The sequence below is a fragment of the Aulostomus chinensis genome, chromosome 8 (assembly GCF_037954235.1).
Source record: "Aulostomus chinensis isolate RoL2024-O1b breed Wild chromosome 8, RoL_Achi_v1.0, whole genome shotgun sequence".
NCBI lineage: Eukaryota > Metazoa > Chordata > Actinopteri > Syngnathiformes > Aulostomidae > Aulostomus > Aulostomus chinensis.
The window spans coordinates 13,889,022-13,906,175 of NC_141327.1; positions in this window are offsets into that span (position 1 = coordinate 13,889,022).

Genomic DNA, 17,154 nt, shown 5'->3' on the forward strand with positions numbered 1-17,154 from the left:
ACAAAAGAAAAGATTTGTGTGTCCAACAATTAAGGACCATAATTGTATTCCCACCAGCATTGTTTCCTTGGTGGCAGCACATTATTTTGACTCATGGTGGCACCATTATGTACTACCATGTTAAAAGGTCATGGTCATTTAATGTCTATCTGTGAGATTGTGTTGATTCTTCTTTCCGTCCCTGTCCCTACACAATTACAGAGCAAGAGCATGCATGTGTGCGTGTGCTCGTCTTTATGTGAATAGATGAGATGGGTACAGCAGCTTCTATTAACCTGCCATTTCACAGTCCACAAAGTGCAATAATCTAGGGCCAGAAGACACACACACACACACACACACACACACACACACACACACACACACACACACACACACACACACACACACACACACACACACACACACACACACACACACACACACCTTTAACACATTGAAAAATGAAAAAGAGTGGGAGGTGATTGCTTTGACTACACCTGTAATCACACCACTTTATAGGACCTCTAAGGCAGTCCCACACACTCACACTGGGAATACAGCCTGATCTTCCCTCCTGGATGCTCTTATTATATCCTATTACATCTGATTAAAGCTATTGCTCTAAAGATATGATGTCTGATGCTGAGGTGCCTCCTGAATTTATGGGCAATATAAGACTGTGTAGTATAGTTAGCCGCATGTAAATACATGAAATCATGCTGTGGTCACATGTGTAAATATGTGTATAGGAATTAGTCAACAATGCAGTTTGCATGAGAGGAGAGCAGCCAGCTTGGAACCTAATCTGTTTTACGAAGTCAAAGTCCAAACACCTCAGTAGACAGAGGGTTTGTTTTATTCAGCAGGAACAAAGTGGATTGAAAAACAAAATAATAGGAGAAGGCCACTGGCATATTGTTTGATGAGTGATTGACAGATCTCTGATCGAGATCTTTTTGTTCCGAGTTCAAAATACAAAGTTATTTTTATTTTACATCTCTTGTCCCATTAACCCTTTGCTACACTTGCACAGGTATGGCTTCCCAAGATGGTTTTGGACAGCTAAGCACACTTCCTGAACCACAATAAAGCAGTCTTTCCATTTCAAAATTAAAACCATCAAGTTTAGACTGCTCAACATTGGTATTCCTTAAGATCACCTGTACTTGTCTCCTACAGGACACAACATGGTTTAGTTTGATTTACGACCCAGGGGAAGCATTTTCATTGCTGACACACTCTGACCAGGGTGTGACAGCTCTTTCAACAACACCTCATCCCTGATAAATGGTGAGAAATTTTTAGAGAGAAGGGTGTTTTTGGATGGATTGGGGGTAAAGTGTTGAGTGAGTGTTTCTCAGAACTTTTCCACTACAGAGCAGAGAGGTTTCCAAAAACTCCATTTCTGTTGTTATTGACAGCCAACCAATATATTTTTATTAGTAATTTTTAATCTTAGTCCAAAGATTAAAAAAAAGGTTTTTTTCTTTATGGGCTTCTGTTTAGGCGGCACGATGGTGCAGTGGTTAGCACTGTCACCTCACAGCAAGAAGGTTCCAGATTCGAGCATGGGGTCTTTCTTTTTTTCCAGTCTCAGCTATGTTTAAAGTTGCCTCTCCCAACATTTTCTGACGGCATCATTTGATTTGCTCCAAACTAGTTGGTATAAACAAACCACATGTGCATTTTCTTTTTGCCACATTTCTACAATTTGCATAAAATTTGCTTGAGGACTAAGTGGAGAAAGGACAGAAAGTCACCGGTAAAAAAGAAATGGAGAGCCAGAACTTTAGGGACATGGAACATCCACTCTTGAACACATTCTCTAATTGTTCAGCATGTGGTCTCTCTCACATACACACACACACACACACACACACACACACACACACACACTTGGAGAACCATCTTTATGAAGACTAATTTGAATGTTGGATCTTGACATTTGGGCTGGTCCCCCCTTTCTGACATACAGTCAAAAGGCAACATAGGTTTCAGGTTCAGGTTCAGTCGGACTTTGTGTTGTGTCGCCATGTGTCCTCGAAAGGATGGATTTTTTTCCTTAATTTAAAAGCATGTCCTTAAATCTGCTTGTCCTTGATTAGTCCCTAAATCTAGATCTATGCATCAACAGCCCACCACCACCCAGTGAGCACTTTAAAAATGCAAATTAACTTTGAAACAACTGAATCACAAAGACCGTTAATTCTTTAGGACCTTCTGTGGCAGCAATTCTGTAAGATAATGATGATGTAAGAAGAAACGAGGAGTAGTAGTTGTAGCAGTTGTTGTTGCTGTTGTAGTAACTGTAACAGTAGGACTAGTAGTAGTAGTACTAATCGAAGTAAGTTTTAAGAGATTATTAGAATAAGAGTTTATGTTGCACTTCATCTGCTTTCCCCATTGTCTCAGAGTGTATATCGTGTTATTGTATGTAATTTTGTCATGTTTTTTGTATACTCTGTGCGGACATTTTATGTAAAATTGCAAAGTATTTGAACAAAGTATTACAAAAAAAAAATGAAACATGACACTGACAAGGTTCAGACTGAGAGAGCTGTAGGTCAGACAGACCGGGAAGGACACGCTTACCCGACTGCAGGGAGCAGATGAGACGGAGCTACGTTTTCAAGTGGAATGTAGAAAATATTCAGACATGTGAAATGAAATTACACCTGCAGATCTGCCAGCCAGTGATGAGGAGGAACGGCTCCTCTCACCAAGTCACCTCCCGTCAGGGAACAGTGGGGCAACCCTGATGAACTCAATGATTTGAATGTCAAAATCATATATAAAAATAATATATATATTAAAACATTACGCCAAATATTCAATGACAGTCCTTTGAAATTGAAACTATGCAAATTGCAATCAGGAAAGGGTTGTTTTGATAAAAAAAGAAAGAGGCACAAACATCAGTGATGATAGTAGAAACGGGAGGTGACAATAATCCAGAAGTGTCAGACGTTACTTACCTGCATCTTTCAAAGGACACTGCAGATCGTGTATTTATTTTAAAAAAAAAACATGTTATATTTTCTGTTTTGTGTCCCATTTTGGGTCTATTTATGATATTTCAAACAGAGAGGCCTCAAGGAAGAGAATTAGATAAATTAGATGACTTTTTGAATGCAAAAATATGTCCCAGATTATAAATGCACTAAGACAGGGATTCATCTCCTGCATACTCCGGGGGGACAGCAAGCATGCAACCTACTTCTCTTAGATTTCTGAGCGAAACAGTGAACTGATAGGAGAAGAAAACCCCAAATCTGCCAATTCTACAATTCACCACTTCTTGGGAAATATTTAAGATATACTGTTGGGCTATTGTGGCTTTATATTGGACATATAAAAACACCATGGCCCTTCCATAAAACTGAGGGATTCAAAAATTCTTTTAATAATTCTCAGTGAAGTCAATGCAGCAGAGGCTAAGAATCCTAATTTTCGGTGTCTGTCACACTGATAAACACGTTGATTGTAAACCTCTCCTCCTTCTACTCATCATCTGGTTACCTCTGTTTGTCATGTCACCTCTGAGTTAAACAATTTTCATCTACAAGCACCAGCAGAAATACTCCTGACCCGATGCTTCTTAACCCATAAGTCGTTATATTTCCATCCGCCGAAAAGCGAATGCGATTGGTGCCGTTTGCTGTTTGCTGCTGTCTAGTTTAAGATTCATGGCCTTTAATGGTTTCACAGCATTGAGTTTGAGCAATTGACAGCTCTCTGTCCAATAATGGGTATTTTTCTTGTGCAATAGATAAACATAAAACACACAACAATTATTCATTATTTTAGGGGAATGAATGCACCTTAAGCAAGATGCAAAATGTATGGAGGTAAGGCACTTATTGACATGCCACCACACATTTGTCTACTTACCTTGACAGCTCCTTTGGACTTGTGAAGGAACCTCATTAATCATGTCCTCTTGTTTTTTTGTTTCTTTTAACAAAACATTTTCTCAGCAGGGTGTGCTAGATGCATGCCAACTAACACTGATGACAAATCAAATCCAGTATTCCCGGCAGTAGCAGTGACATAGTCCATGTGGAGATTATGGGCTGTGCAACACACTTAATACTAAAAACAAATCCAAAATAAATCCCCCTGGACTCTCTAAATGAAACTGCAAATCCCAGTGGAACTCACTGTCAAGAAAAGTGTGCTGGCTGCGGAACACATTTCAAATTAAACACGAGTCACTTCCACCAGATAAGAAACACTTCAATACGTGAAAGTGAAGTTCCCCTCTTTCAAATCCCCTGTGCAGTAACAGTGAAGCACGTCGGTCATCAAACTGGCTTCGAACTGGCAGCCCACTAGAATTGATTATTGGTTTCATATTTTGGACGGTGAAGCCATAAGTGGAAGTTGTATACTTATAATGACAGTAAGGTGAAGCATGTCAGAATACCTTTACCCTAAATGGCCATTTGCCAGGCGTGTTTCATAAACACACAACCTGTCAGGACTCTAAACCAAAGGGATTCATTTAAGCACTTATTGGGTACAAAAAGCATCTTCAAGTCCTTCTCCATTCCTTCACTGTGAATGTCAAGTCTCTGTAGTTTACTTTCGAAAGGTTAGCCAGGACAATGGAGAGCAATGGTGTCCTGGCATTAGCTACAGCTTTTGACATGGACATTAATATAAAAGTTGAACTATTTTCAACAAAAAAAAAATGCTTGTGAGCTTGTGAGGAGGAAGTTGTTCTTTGAGGTCGTTTTTTGCATCAACACTGGATGCAGTCAACAGTGAAAGCATGGGAGTCGAAGCTGTCAGTGTCGTTGAAACTGTGCCTGAATACTAACTGATGAAATAAAGAATCAGTGTACTCAAGTAATAGTGAAAAGTATTTTGCCTTAAAACCAAGGACTTTAGAATTAGACCTGTGGTTATCCGGCCTGTAGTTTGAGGGTTTTGTTTCCCCTCAGCACTGACAGTTTCGTTTAGCGATATGCTAACAAACACAGTTAAGTGTATAGTGACATATGACTCAGATAGTTCCCTACAAAGTTTGTGAGTCTGTCCACCTTTGACAAAACACCCACAAAGTTCATGAGTGAGACACAAAAATGACCAATATATAAATCCAAGTGCCCTCGAGCAGCTATAGGGTAATGACAGCAGGAAAGTAGGATATCAGATGTCAGTAACTCTGATGGAACAATTTGAAGTGAGAAAGTCAGGAAGAGGCAGATGGAGGAGGTAGACGGATCAACAAAACACTGGACTGTGGCCGGGGGCGGTGAGACTGCGGTGTGATTCCCGCTGACAGCTGTGAGTGAAGACTGCTGTTTTGATGGATGTTGCAGCAGGATTGCACCTGATTCAATGAAACCTGAACACAGGATATAAGGATACCAAGGGGCACAACCTGAGAGCCAAACAAGCCCAAAGTTACACCCCAGCTGGGATGTTACTCTGTCAAAGAGTCTCCAGACTCAACCGCTGACTGCTGACTGGCAGCCAAGAGGCTGAGGCAAGATTCTTGGCTTCTGTAAATCAAAATAGACTTCTTAATGAGACCGAGCTACATAAAAACATTCTGTTTCAGTCCTAACCATAAGCTAATTTAGCAATAAAAGTTTAAGGTGTATTATCAGTAAGATGGCCATAAATATTTTTGGCTCCGCTCTTGTTGTACACGGTCAGAATCTGCTACCTGCTGGCAACAAGCCTCCAACAAATCCTCTTGAGAGGGCGACGATTTGGCAGGACCACTTTGAGCATCGGGGATAAACAAACCCAAACACATACATTCTTCATGCTGTCCTTGCAGATGCAGCCGGCTTCACAGGCTGCTGAAGATTCTCAAGTTATTTTAGCTGTTTTGATAGAAGATATGAGGAAATGTACAGCAAATGAACGTATAAGAGTTGAGATCAAAGGTTTTGAATGTCCTCATAAATTAAATCAAGCATTTCGTCATGTTTATCCCATCCACCATGCTTCTTTAACGTGGAGGCTGCAACTATCTTGACCTCAGGCTAAATTCATCTAGGTTTTTTTTTTAACAAAACTCAATGGGAAACAACAGCAGCAACTTTCCTACCGTCTTTCTTTTGTTTCAAATATGAATTATAGTGCATGAATACAAACACTGAGTGAGAGCAGCCTGACAGGGTATAATCAAGACAGTAACTAACGTCTCTCCGTTTCCATCTCAAGACTGCCAGATTTATTCTTTGTTTTTAGCTGTTAAACAATATGAAATGTTTGTTGTTGAAAGTCTAAAACAGCTCTTGTACAAATTCATCCATTTATCCACAGCTCTTCTCTATCCTTACCTCTAATTTTTTGCTAACATGATATTTTCAGGAGTCAGCACGGTGGTGCAGTGGTCAGCACTGTCGCCTCACAGCAAGAAGGTTCCGGGTTCGAGTCCCGGCTCCATCACAGGATCTTTCTGTGTGGAGTCTGCATGTTCTCCCTGTTCCTGTGTGGGTTCTCTCTGGTACTCCAGCTTCCTCCCACAGTCCAAAGACATCAAGAGAGGACGAGGCTGATTGATACTCTAAATTGACTGTAGGTGTGACTGTGAGTGTGAATGGTTGTCTGTCTCTATGTGTTGGTCCTGTGATGGACTGGTGACCTGTCCAGGGTGAACCCCGCCTCTCATCTGAAGCCTGCTGGGATAGGCTCCACGACCCTTAATGTAGGAATAAACGGAAGACAATGGATGGATATTTTCGGGTTCTTATTCCATTTTTTTCCCATGCTAAATAAATCTTGATCAATTTCACATGTGTACGTAACATAGACATCAGTAATCTAAGAATACTCAACTTATGAATACCAGCCCAACCAGTGTGTGATGAGTTACTGAACAGCAACAGTTTCATGCACCCAGCTCACACATCAGTTTACCGTTGGATTCAATCTGCCACCTTCTGCTGTCTCACAACATTCCCATTGTCCACACACGCACGCACACACACACACACACACACGTACACACTCACAGCAGAGGAATTGAATTTGGGTGAATCAGCTGGGTCTCACAAGTGAGGAAGCAATACAAGATCTCAGATCTTTCAAAGCTATATAAACTACTTCTATGTAAAATGTGTGCCTATAACTTTTACCAGATGTTAGGTTTTAGCATTTCCACAGCTGTTGTATTTTTGAACTAGATTCAGGAGCTATCTGTCTAGAAAAACATTTTTACCATGTTTGTTCTGTCTGTCCATCTTCTCCCGCATGTTTTTTCCCACCTGAAGTGGGTCCTCGTGTTTTTCATTATGCAAAGCCTCTATTTCCACTTTTTCTTTATCTACGTGTGGCAGCCTGTTTAAAAAAGTAAACACAAGTAGATTTAAAAACTACACACACACACACACTTTATTTATGGGGAACTTCAGTGTGACTCCTGACTACCTTAAAAGCAGTTTTTGAAGTCTGGTCTGACACTGGGGACTACTGTCAGAAAGCAGAGTAGATAAGAGAATGAACATTAATGGGGTGCAAGATTTCCAGACACTTGGGAAGAACATTACTTTGGGTCGCCCACTGATTTGGTGTGGGTTTGTTGGAAGGACCTTGACATTAAAACTTCACTCATTGCTTGAAGTTTCAAATAATTTATGAAGTGCTTTTGTCAATAAATCAACAACATTGCTTACTTGCAAACCTGCATCATTTCTGCCTAGTGTCCAAGTTGCATTTCCCTTTTTAAATCAAGTACTTAAAGGGATAATTCACCCGATAATGAAAATTCTGTTTTCATACTGTAACAGCAGTACTGGCCATCATGCTGATGGAAGGTCAGGTGAAGTTTATTAGTCTACAAAACACTGCTTAAGGATAAAAAGATGATTTCAGCGATGTTTTTTGAAACAACTTGCCATACTGAGGCTTCAGGTTTGTTATTCTTGTTTGTTTTGTTTTGTTCGGGTTGGGGTTTTTATTTTTTTATTTTTATTTTTTTTTGAAACGGTTATCATTCACCTTAATCGTATGAAACTCCAGCGGTGTGATGTAGACTAAAAAGCTCCACCCAACCTTCGGTTAGCATGAAAATGTAGAGGTAATGACTGAGTTTTCATTTTTGGGTGAACTATCCCTTTAAGTCACTGAGGAGCTCGAGCTTATGCTCAGACCCCTGGACGTTACCGCAGTGCAGCCCGCCGTTCAGCGTCATGTTCACCATGACGGCAGCTCTACCAGACGCACCAACACGTGCCGCATGAGCATTTCCTCATTAGCTTGTGTTGATTGTGCACTGACTTGTTACGAGGAGTAAAGTTGCATCACCTCCTTGACTCTAAGCAGATTCTTTAAGAGGAGCTTCAAGCTATGCTAAAGGCTAGAACACACAAACTGCCATGCTTATTACAAGCACTTGTTCCCTCGGAGTGATGCGCTAACACACAGCTCTTTCTGCCCGTGGCTGAAACCCGGCTGAATTGGGGCCATCCGGATGATGCTGTGGAGGCAGCAGGCCGCTGGCTGCACTAAACATACTATTGTGACAGACACACTGGAGCAGAAACTGGATTCTCTACCATGCAATATGCACATATGTCATAATTATTTACAATCTTTGAACACTACTTTTTAACAGCCCGTTTTCAACTACTTGAATGTGCCATCATGTTAAGGTTTTCTTGTTGTCATCATGTCAGGATAACTAAATAAAATCAATGATAGCGTTACTTTTCTTTTTCTCCACACTGTGTATGTAGCTGTGAGAGGAGTTAACAAGCTGTCGAGGTATCAGTGAATCCATTTTTAAGCCTTTGTCTCATAATATGGAATGATTTATGTTAGAAGGTTGAGGGTTGTGTCCACAAACAGACAATTCCCTACAACTTGACCATGGACACACAACATGGATGCAGGCGTGTTCAATTTCACACACACTGCTGTGCTGCCATGTGTAATGGATGTTTCTGTGACCTCTGTGACCTTTCCCCTCCCTACCGCTGTGACTACTGACATCATCTCAACAAAACAAATCATCTACACTCCTCCTCACCCCCCCCCCATCCTCATTCTTCCCTTACCAGTGTGAGTCACTGATAATAAAACTCTGCCTTTTTTTATAGGTAATCTTTTACGAGTGCCCCCCCCCCCATTTTCACAATTGATTTTTTTAAATTATTTGTTTAGTGCTTTTTTTTATATCAAATTTACCATTTCATGGAAATAGTCATGGTGAAATATTGCCCTGAACAGACCTGCCCACATGTAGGTTTTGTTCACAGGTTTATGTTTGAGGTCCTTTTGTCTTTGCCTCCATAGCACACCGACGTCTCCCCCTGCTTTTTGTATTTCATTCTTCCTTTCCTCAATTCAACTCCTAATATTCCAACTTTCCTGTTACAAAACTTATTTCTTTTTCTTTCCCTCTCCTGTCTTTTCCTCTATGTCTCACCATCTATTCCCACAGCCCCATCTTGGTTGCTAAAGTTTTCCACTCGCCAACTCTCTCACTCTCTCTCTTTGTGCTACCGTTAAGGCGCAGCATCAACCCTGTGCTTTGACTCCCCACTCCCTTCCTGCGCATCCACACTAACCCTTTCCTCTGTATTTTTAGCTGCATTCACTTGATTTTTCTCAGATGGGAATGCTAGGAGATACTTCACTGAACACTGCACGCTCCGTACCCACATGCACACATGCTCTTACCTCGCTGAGGAAGCTTTCTACAACCGCTCACTCTCTGCTGGGTCTGTTCTTCCACCTCTCCCCCCACTTCCCCTGCATTACTGTATTCCTCTCTTCCTCTCCGAGGTAAACCAAATATCTTTTCTCCACCAATTCTTCCCATCAATTTGTTTCCTGTTTACATGCACTCCTCCTTTATCCTGTTCTCCCGTCTTCTCACAATCATTCTTGGCTCTGTCCGTCTTCCTCTTGTCTGTCTACCGGCCTGCAGATGTATTTTCCCCGCTACTAAAATTCTCTGTTGATTTTTTTTTTTACCCCTAGCTGCATGAAGAAACACCCCACCACCACCACCACACCGACCCGTACTCCAGTCTCTCTGAGCATCGTGGATCTCCTCTCTCCCCCCTTCTGTTTGTGCAATCAATTTGTTCCTCTCTGCACTCATTTCTCTATCCCTCCAACATGCCTTTGCTTTCTCCCTTGTATCCTCTTCTTATTGTCTTGCCTCTGCTGAAGATTGAATTAAAAAGTAATCAAAATGCCCTTAGGGGTGTGACATAGCAATGTATGCAACACACACATGCACAAACACACACACACAAATAGAACACAGTAGCAGCTCAGGAAAAGCGTCAGCTGATTGGAGATGAAATTGTTAAACAATGCTACCATCTGCTGGAGAAGGACCCCAACACTGAGTCAAGTGACCAGTCAAACATCACGTCAGCATTCGCTTTCTCTCAGTCGAGGGGTCACCCGCAGAGACTGGCTGGCAGCAACTTCTCCTCCCACAGCAACATCTTTTTCATCTTGTAGTTACCTAAAGATCAGTGAGCACACCAGCATGAGCAGCGAGAGGCTTACAAGTAAACAACACCAAAAACAGGAGCGAGCCAAGACTTGCTGTACATCTTTATCCACCGGGGATTGAAGCCCACAGAAATGCATGACCAACATTTTGCACATAACATTTGTCTCTACGATTGCAACCCACATTTTACACGGAACACAAAGAACACTAATATTAAAGATTCTACGAAGCGGTCGTCGGTTTCATGCTTGCTACTTCTCTGAGGTCAAGACTTTGTATGTTGACTGTATGAGGGGCTTCAACTTAGACAGAGACATGCAGAAGTTGCGTACCTGTAGATGTTCCATAATGTTTTGCAGAAGCTGGAGGAATGTACGCTGAGTGTGACCTTTGAACTCTTCGATTTAAGCTGTACGCATGAAGCATTAAAGGGGAGCATCCATACATTAAGGTGATAGTTAACCCAGAAAATGTCATTTGCCACTTAATCAATCACAATTAGCTGTTACAAAGATGTTGCCCATGATCATTTGGAGACTCCGAGAGAAAAACCTGATGTGCATTCTGTTGCTTACTGTAATCATGACAACGAAAACCAGAGACATATCTTTGGATTTCATCCAGCAGAAATCCAGCAACCATCCGGCAGCTGTGGTCAATCCCAACATATTTTGCTGGACCAGAAGAATCAAGCTGGTCTACGAAATGTGTCAGGAGCTCACCGAGAGACTGACTGACTCTCCTCCCCCTGACAGGGCTCACTCAGCAGTTGTCTAGAGTGTAAAATATTGAGGGAGGTGCCAAAATAAAGTTGAGGGAGGTAAAACTCAAGATAAACAGCCCAGATAAACAGCAAGACAACAGCGCGAGCAGAGCAGCCAACTGAAGGTCGCGTAAGAGGACATTGTCATCAGGTGGTGCTGGAGAGTTTCACTTTAATACAAAAGGCAAACATTTAATATCTTAATGCTCTTGTCTGTGTCTCAGAAATGATGACAGACAAAGGATTTTCAGCTTATATTGAAGAGACGTTCCATTCCCAGGCGTCTGGTCTGAGAAGATTTCTGAGGAGACGAAGCAGGATACGACATCTGCTCAGAAAAGTGATCTGATACGGGATTATATAGACGATACCCTGCTCTGCTGTCTCACACCGCCTCTGACACAATGAGGCATTTGTCTAAATATATTTGGACAATGTCATTTTCCTTGTTTGTTCCTGTTGTTTTTATTTCATACACAATTCCGTGGAGCTTTGGTCATTATATGTGCCACGGGGTGGAGCGGGTAAACGTATGATCTTACAGCAGTGCATAGCGGTACGATGCACAGAGAGTTGTGTACCTTATTGATTCACGTGTTTATATTAAAAAGAATAATGATAAAAATCAACCCTGGCAAGCACTTGAAATTTTTCTTGAGTGTTTGTGGACGTCTGTTAGTGGCACAGAGTTGTGCAAAGTGGAGCATAAAGACAGAGGAGGGGGCGAGGCTGTAACCAAGGTTCATTTGTAGGCAATCTGTGTTTATACAGCTGATAATCAAAAGGTTTAATAGGATGTTCACTGATGCAATCCAGAACAGCATGAGCATATCATGAGCATATACAGCATTTCCTCCCCATTTCACTTATTACAGTTTTGGCTGACATCCACCGTACGGATCCTCAGTAATAATATAAACTGTCACACTATTTAGTGCGGAACCAATGCTGTGATTAGTTGCGATGTCACCCAAATAATACGGTTTGCTTTATTTGCCTCCTCCAGCTCTTACAAAACAACACCCACTTTGGCAAGAGGAGGCGCTTTAAAATTAAAACCTATTCAGATGTTTTCCTGCAGCTTTATTTCTCTAACTGACTGTGAGGTTGTCTATATATCGAACACAAGATTTAAATCAGTTACTGATGAGACACCGCTGGTTCCTCCTCAGTTGATGGAGCGAGAAAAAAAAAAAAAAGAACATTTTCTTTAATAACTCATTTATGTTTTTGAAGGCCCGGTACATTCTCTCTCACTCCGAACCTCGTTTCACCTCTCACGTACTGATGTACTGTGAATTTTACCTTTAAGATATTATGATTTTTTTTTCTTTCTTTGTTTTCCTGATGTGTCTGGCCTCCTTTAATTGCCGCAGGTTATTTCTGCTTCCACTCCACTGCTTTGTGTGTGACCTTTCTCTTATAGACTCACGCCCTCTACCTGGTCCTTGGTGGAAATATGAACCTGTCTGCCAGTTAAAAGGTATTCAACTGTGTATGTTAATGGGCCTCTGATAACTTTTTGCTCCTTATGTGAACTTTTACTTACAGCTGTTCAACTGAACACTAGTTCAGGTGATTTCTGAGATATCAGACCAAAGAATTACATGATATACATGGCAATACTTATGTATTTGTACAAATTGAATTGAATTGAATAATTTTAGATCTATAAAAGGAATTTGGTCAGACAACAACAAAATGAGATTGAAGCACTTTGGTTATATCCTGCTCACATGATATTTAAATTGTAAAAGCGATACTTCATCCAAAAAAAAAAGGTCATTTACTTTTCAATTAGGTGGCACGGCAGTGCAGTGGTTTGCGCTGTCGCCTCACAGCAAGAAAGTTCAAGGTTCAAGTCCTGGCTCCAGCACAGGATCTTTCTGTGTGGAGTCTCCATGTTCTCCCTGTTCCTGTGTGGGTTCTCTCTGGTACTCCAGCTTCCTCCCACAGTCCAAAGACATCAAGAGAGGACGAGGCTGATCGTCGTCATCTTCCGCTTATTCCTATATATTAAGGGTCGCGGGGGGGCTGGAGCCTATCCCAGCGTCAACGGGCGAGAGGCGGGGTACACCCTGGACAGGTCGCCAGTCCATCGCAGGGCCAACATAGAGAGACTAACAACCATTCACACTCACATTCATACCTATGGTCAATTTAGAGTATTCAATCAGCCTAGTCCCCAATTGCATGTTTTTGGACTGTGGGAGGAAGCCGGAGTACCCAGAGAGAACCCACGCAGACACGGGGAGAACATGGAGACTCCACACAGAAAGATCCTGTGCCCGAGCCAGGACTCGAACCCGGAACCTTCTTGCTGTGAGGCCACAGTGCTAACCACTGCACAACCGTGCAGCCCAGACGAGGCTGATTGATACTCTAAATTGACTGTAGGTGTGACTGTGAGTGTGAATGGTTGTCTGTCTCTATGTGTTGGTCCTGTGATGGACTGGTGACCTGTCCAGGGTGAACCCTGCCTCTCACCTGAAAGCTGCTGGGATAGACTCCAGCCCACCCACCCCCCCCTCCGTGACCCTTAACGGGATAAGCAGAAGAAAACGGATGGATGGATTTTTCAATTACTAGCTGTCTTGAATTCATGAATATTTTTTCCCCTTCATGTGTCTTTGTGAATACAAAAATTCTGAAAATGCAGGCCACATTACAAAAGCCTACTGGAGACTGAGGGTTAAAGAAAATGTCTGTTTACCATCTGTCAGCCACATGGTCCTATATTGTCTTAATCCAGTCATGTGATTAATATCTAAAAAACACACCTTTAATTGAGGGAAAAATAAATACATCTACTGCTGTAGACGTGGCTGCACTGTTGTAACAGGGTCATGGATTCCACAAGATGGGATTTCAAACGAAAGAGCAAAGCTGATCATTTAAAGTGTAGATCTGTTCTACTTTGTTAGCTCAGATTAAAGTTGTGAAGTACTGAGTATACAAAGACTTGGATTATACTTAAAGAAACACATTAGAGTTTGTAAACAGATGATTCACAAAGCGTCTCAGTAATCCATTTCATGTTTCCAGTAGTTTCTAGTTTCAGTATGTCGAGGTGTCATTTTCTGAATACTGCATTCAAGAAGTCAGGGCAAGGAGAAAAACACTCGTGATTTCAAGGCATTTAATGTTTAGTAACTCAATTTTTTTTATTATTCGGCATCATTTTAAGTACGATGATATTTCACATTTTCAGAATGTTGAACATATCATTATCATCGTGTTTTCCTCAGTCCTTCCAGGATCCCCGTAAAACCTCACAGCTTTTGAGTCTTCCATCCTTCACTCTGCAGCCTTTTATCGTCATCTCTCTGCCAGCAAAGGGCCGAGTGTTGTGGCTGATGAAATCGTCTTCCTTCTCCTTGGCAGACGGGATCGGATGGATCACCTGGTCCTCACAGAGTCTGCTTTTGATGGATGGACAGACATCTTCACTTCTATTAAAACTGATCATCTTCAGTAGGGCTAGATACACTAAGACTCTCCAAATATCGAATTTCGTATTTTTGCGAAGATTTGGCTCATTCATCGTGGTTACCTGAGACATCAGCATCCTTTAAATTGTGTGTGTTTCATGTGCTCATCTCAGCTTGAAAGAACAAATGTTAGCTCTGGAACATGTATATTGACAGGATTGTTCACACAAAAACAAAAATTCAGACATTTTCTAGTTGCTCTCATGCATGCAAGGTAAGCAGGGGGAAGTCAACAGAACACTGCTGGATTTTCACAGGAAAAGGTGCTGCAGTCATTTCCCAAACAGTTGAAGTGAATGGTGAGCAACTTTTAAAACACACACACACACACACAAAATAGTAAAACCACAAAATGCTTCAGCTCTGCTGGTCTGAGGAATCCTAAACGTCCTGAGGCCTCATTATGTAACGTTGTTTTGAGAAACGTCACTGAAGCCATGTTTGTAGCCTCATTGTTCACTGTAGCTCCCGGCCATGGCACCCTGTTTTTGGTGCGGTTAAACACATTTAATTTCTTTAATCTTATATTGTTGCATTTCTGGTCATCGTTCACTTATGGGAATGTATTTCCTCAGAAGTGTTTTTGCAGCCTAAAAGAAATTCATTTTTATTTTGGAATGAACTGTCCCTTTAAGTCATGGAGGGAGTCACAGATGGGGCTGTGATATGTCAGCGCTAGGTCATAGCTAGGGGAGAGCTAGTTCAGAGCTAGATCAGAGCTGGGGGAGAGCTGGTTCAGAGCTAATTCAAAGCTAGATCAGAGTGGGGTAAAGCAATGTGCCAGAGAAGCTGTTCAGGCCCTGGACATTCCCACAGAGCTGCCTGCCGCTCAGCAGTTCTACATAGACCTGGCTCCCCTGCTGCAGTGACAGAAGGACTGTCTGAGAGCTGCTGTCCTCTGAGTCCTCCCTGTTGTCCTCCCAAGTGGATGCCACCACCTGCCCGTCTCTCATCAGCTGCACCTTGTAGTACATCTTCTCCCCTGGCCCGCCGACCTCAGAGTAGACAGAGTAGGAAAAGGAATACAACCCGGAGCACGGAGCTGTGAATAAACCTGGAAAAAAAAAACATTTTAATTAGATTTGAAACAAACTTGTCAACACTTGCAAATGTGATCTCGTACCAAGAGCTACGTTAAATCCACTTCCATGGTTTAGGGTGATGACATCATAAGGAATGGGGCTGTTCCAGGTGAAAGGTCCCAGACACCCTGTAGTGGGGCTTAAATAGGTGGTGAAGGCAACCCTCATCCCTCCTGAGGCAGAAGCACATCGAGAGGGAGGGGAAAAAACACTTTTATGTTATCGGCGCTCGATGTTTATTAACTGTCATATTTGTGGCTCATAGTTGGAAACAGAATAAGCTAATTAAATCCAATTAGCAGCTTTTCTGGAGCTTTGGATCAAATATCAAATCACTTTTCTCAGTTGTCATGACATTTTCTCTGAACGTTTCCGTTGGTTAAATTTGGAAGAAAAAAAATGTTTTCATATCTACAACACCATGAGGTGAAACTGTTTATTAGTATAAATTCTTGACTTTATAGATGTTTACGAGCAGACATGGGAGAAACTCACGCACGCACGAGTCACAAATGCAAGAAAATGGAAAGCTGAAAAGTTAAATGTTATTTTCAACATCTACAAATGTTTGCCTTTTGCAAGAATAAGAAAAATAAAGCATAACTTTTACAGCTGAAAAATGCTCGAAAGTGAAATCAGAATATGTTTATCACAATGTCAGGCCGCAGCCCTGGCCCCTCCCTCAGGAGGGTCGTACCATTTCCCCTTGGTCTATTACTGCATGTGTTAGGTCCTCCTCATATTACACTGCCCTGCATTCACAGGAGCAAAATACAACTGAATACTCAATACGTGTTTTTAAGACATTACATAAAAGCACATATTGCACTAACATCAGAATGAAGCGACCCATTCAAAAACAAAACTTATCCCAATTTTTTTTGAAAAATGACAATTTTTTAAAAATCAAATTCAAGTCTTTTCAAGTCATTTGTCTCAAGTTTCAAAGTCCAGTATACGTGGTTAATGAGTACCTATGACTTCAAGGACACTGTCACCCAGCTGGGACAAGCTCACGGACACGTCCAGCACCCTCAGCAAGATCTGATCCTCAAGCTCTCGCAGCTCTGAGTTCGCACAGCAGCAGCTTCGCTGACGCGTGAGCGCGCACTCGCAGTCCCACGGCTCGCAACTCAGGTCCTCCTCCCTCGTGACTACAAACATGGAGGGAACCACAGGAAATCACTGCATCATCTGTCATGGACAAAGATCGTTCATACATTTTTTTTCACAGCACATTTCATTAACATTCCAAATTGTAAGAGAAATACTGGGTTGTATCGAGTTTAGCTGCATAAAGTTCTGTAAAACTCCTTCAAACACAAATTGTTAATCCCCTGTTGGTTTTTTTCGTCTGACATTGTGCATAGAAGCTGAATGACAGTTTATTTACCGGCT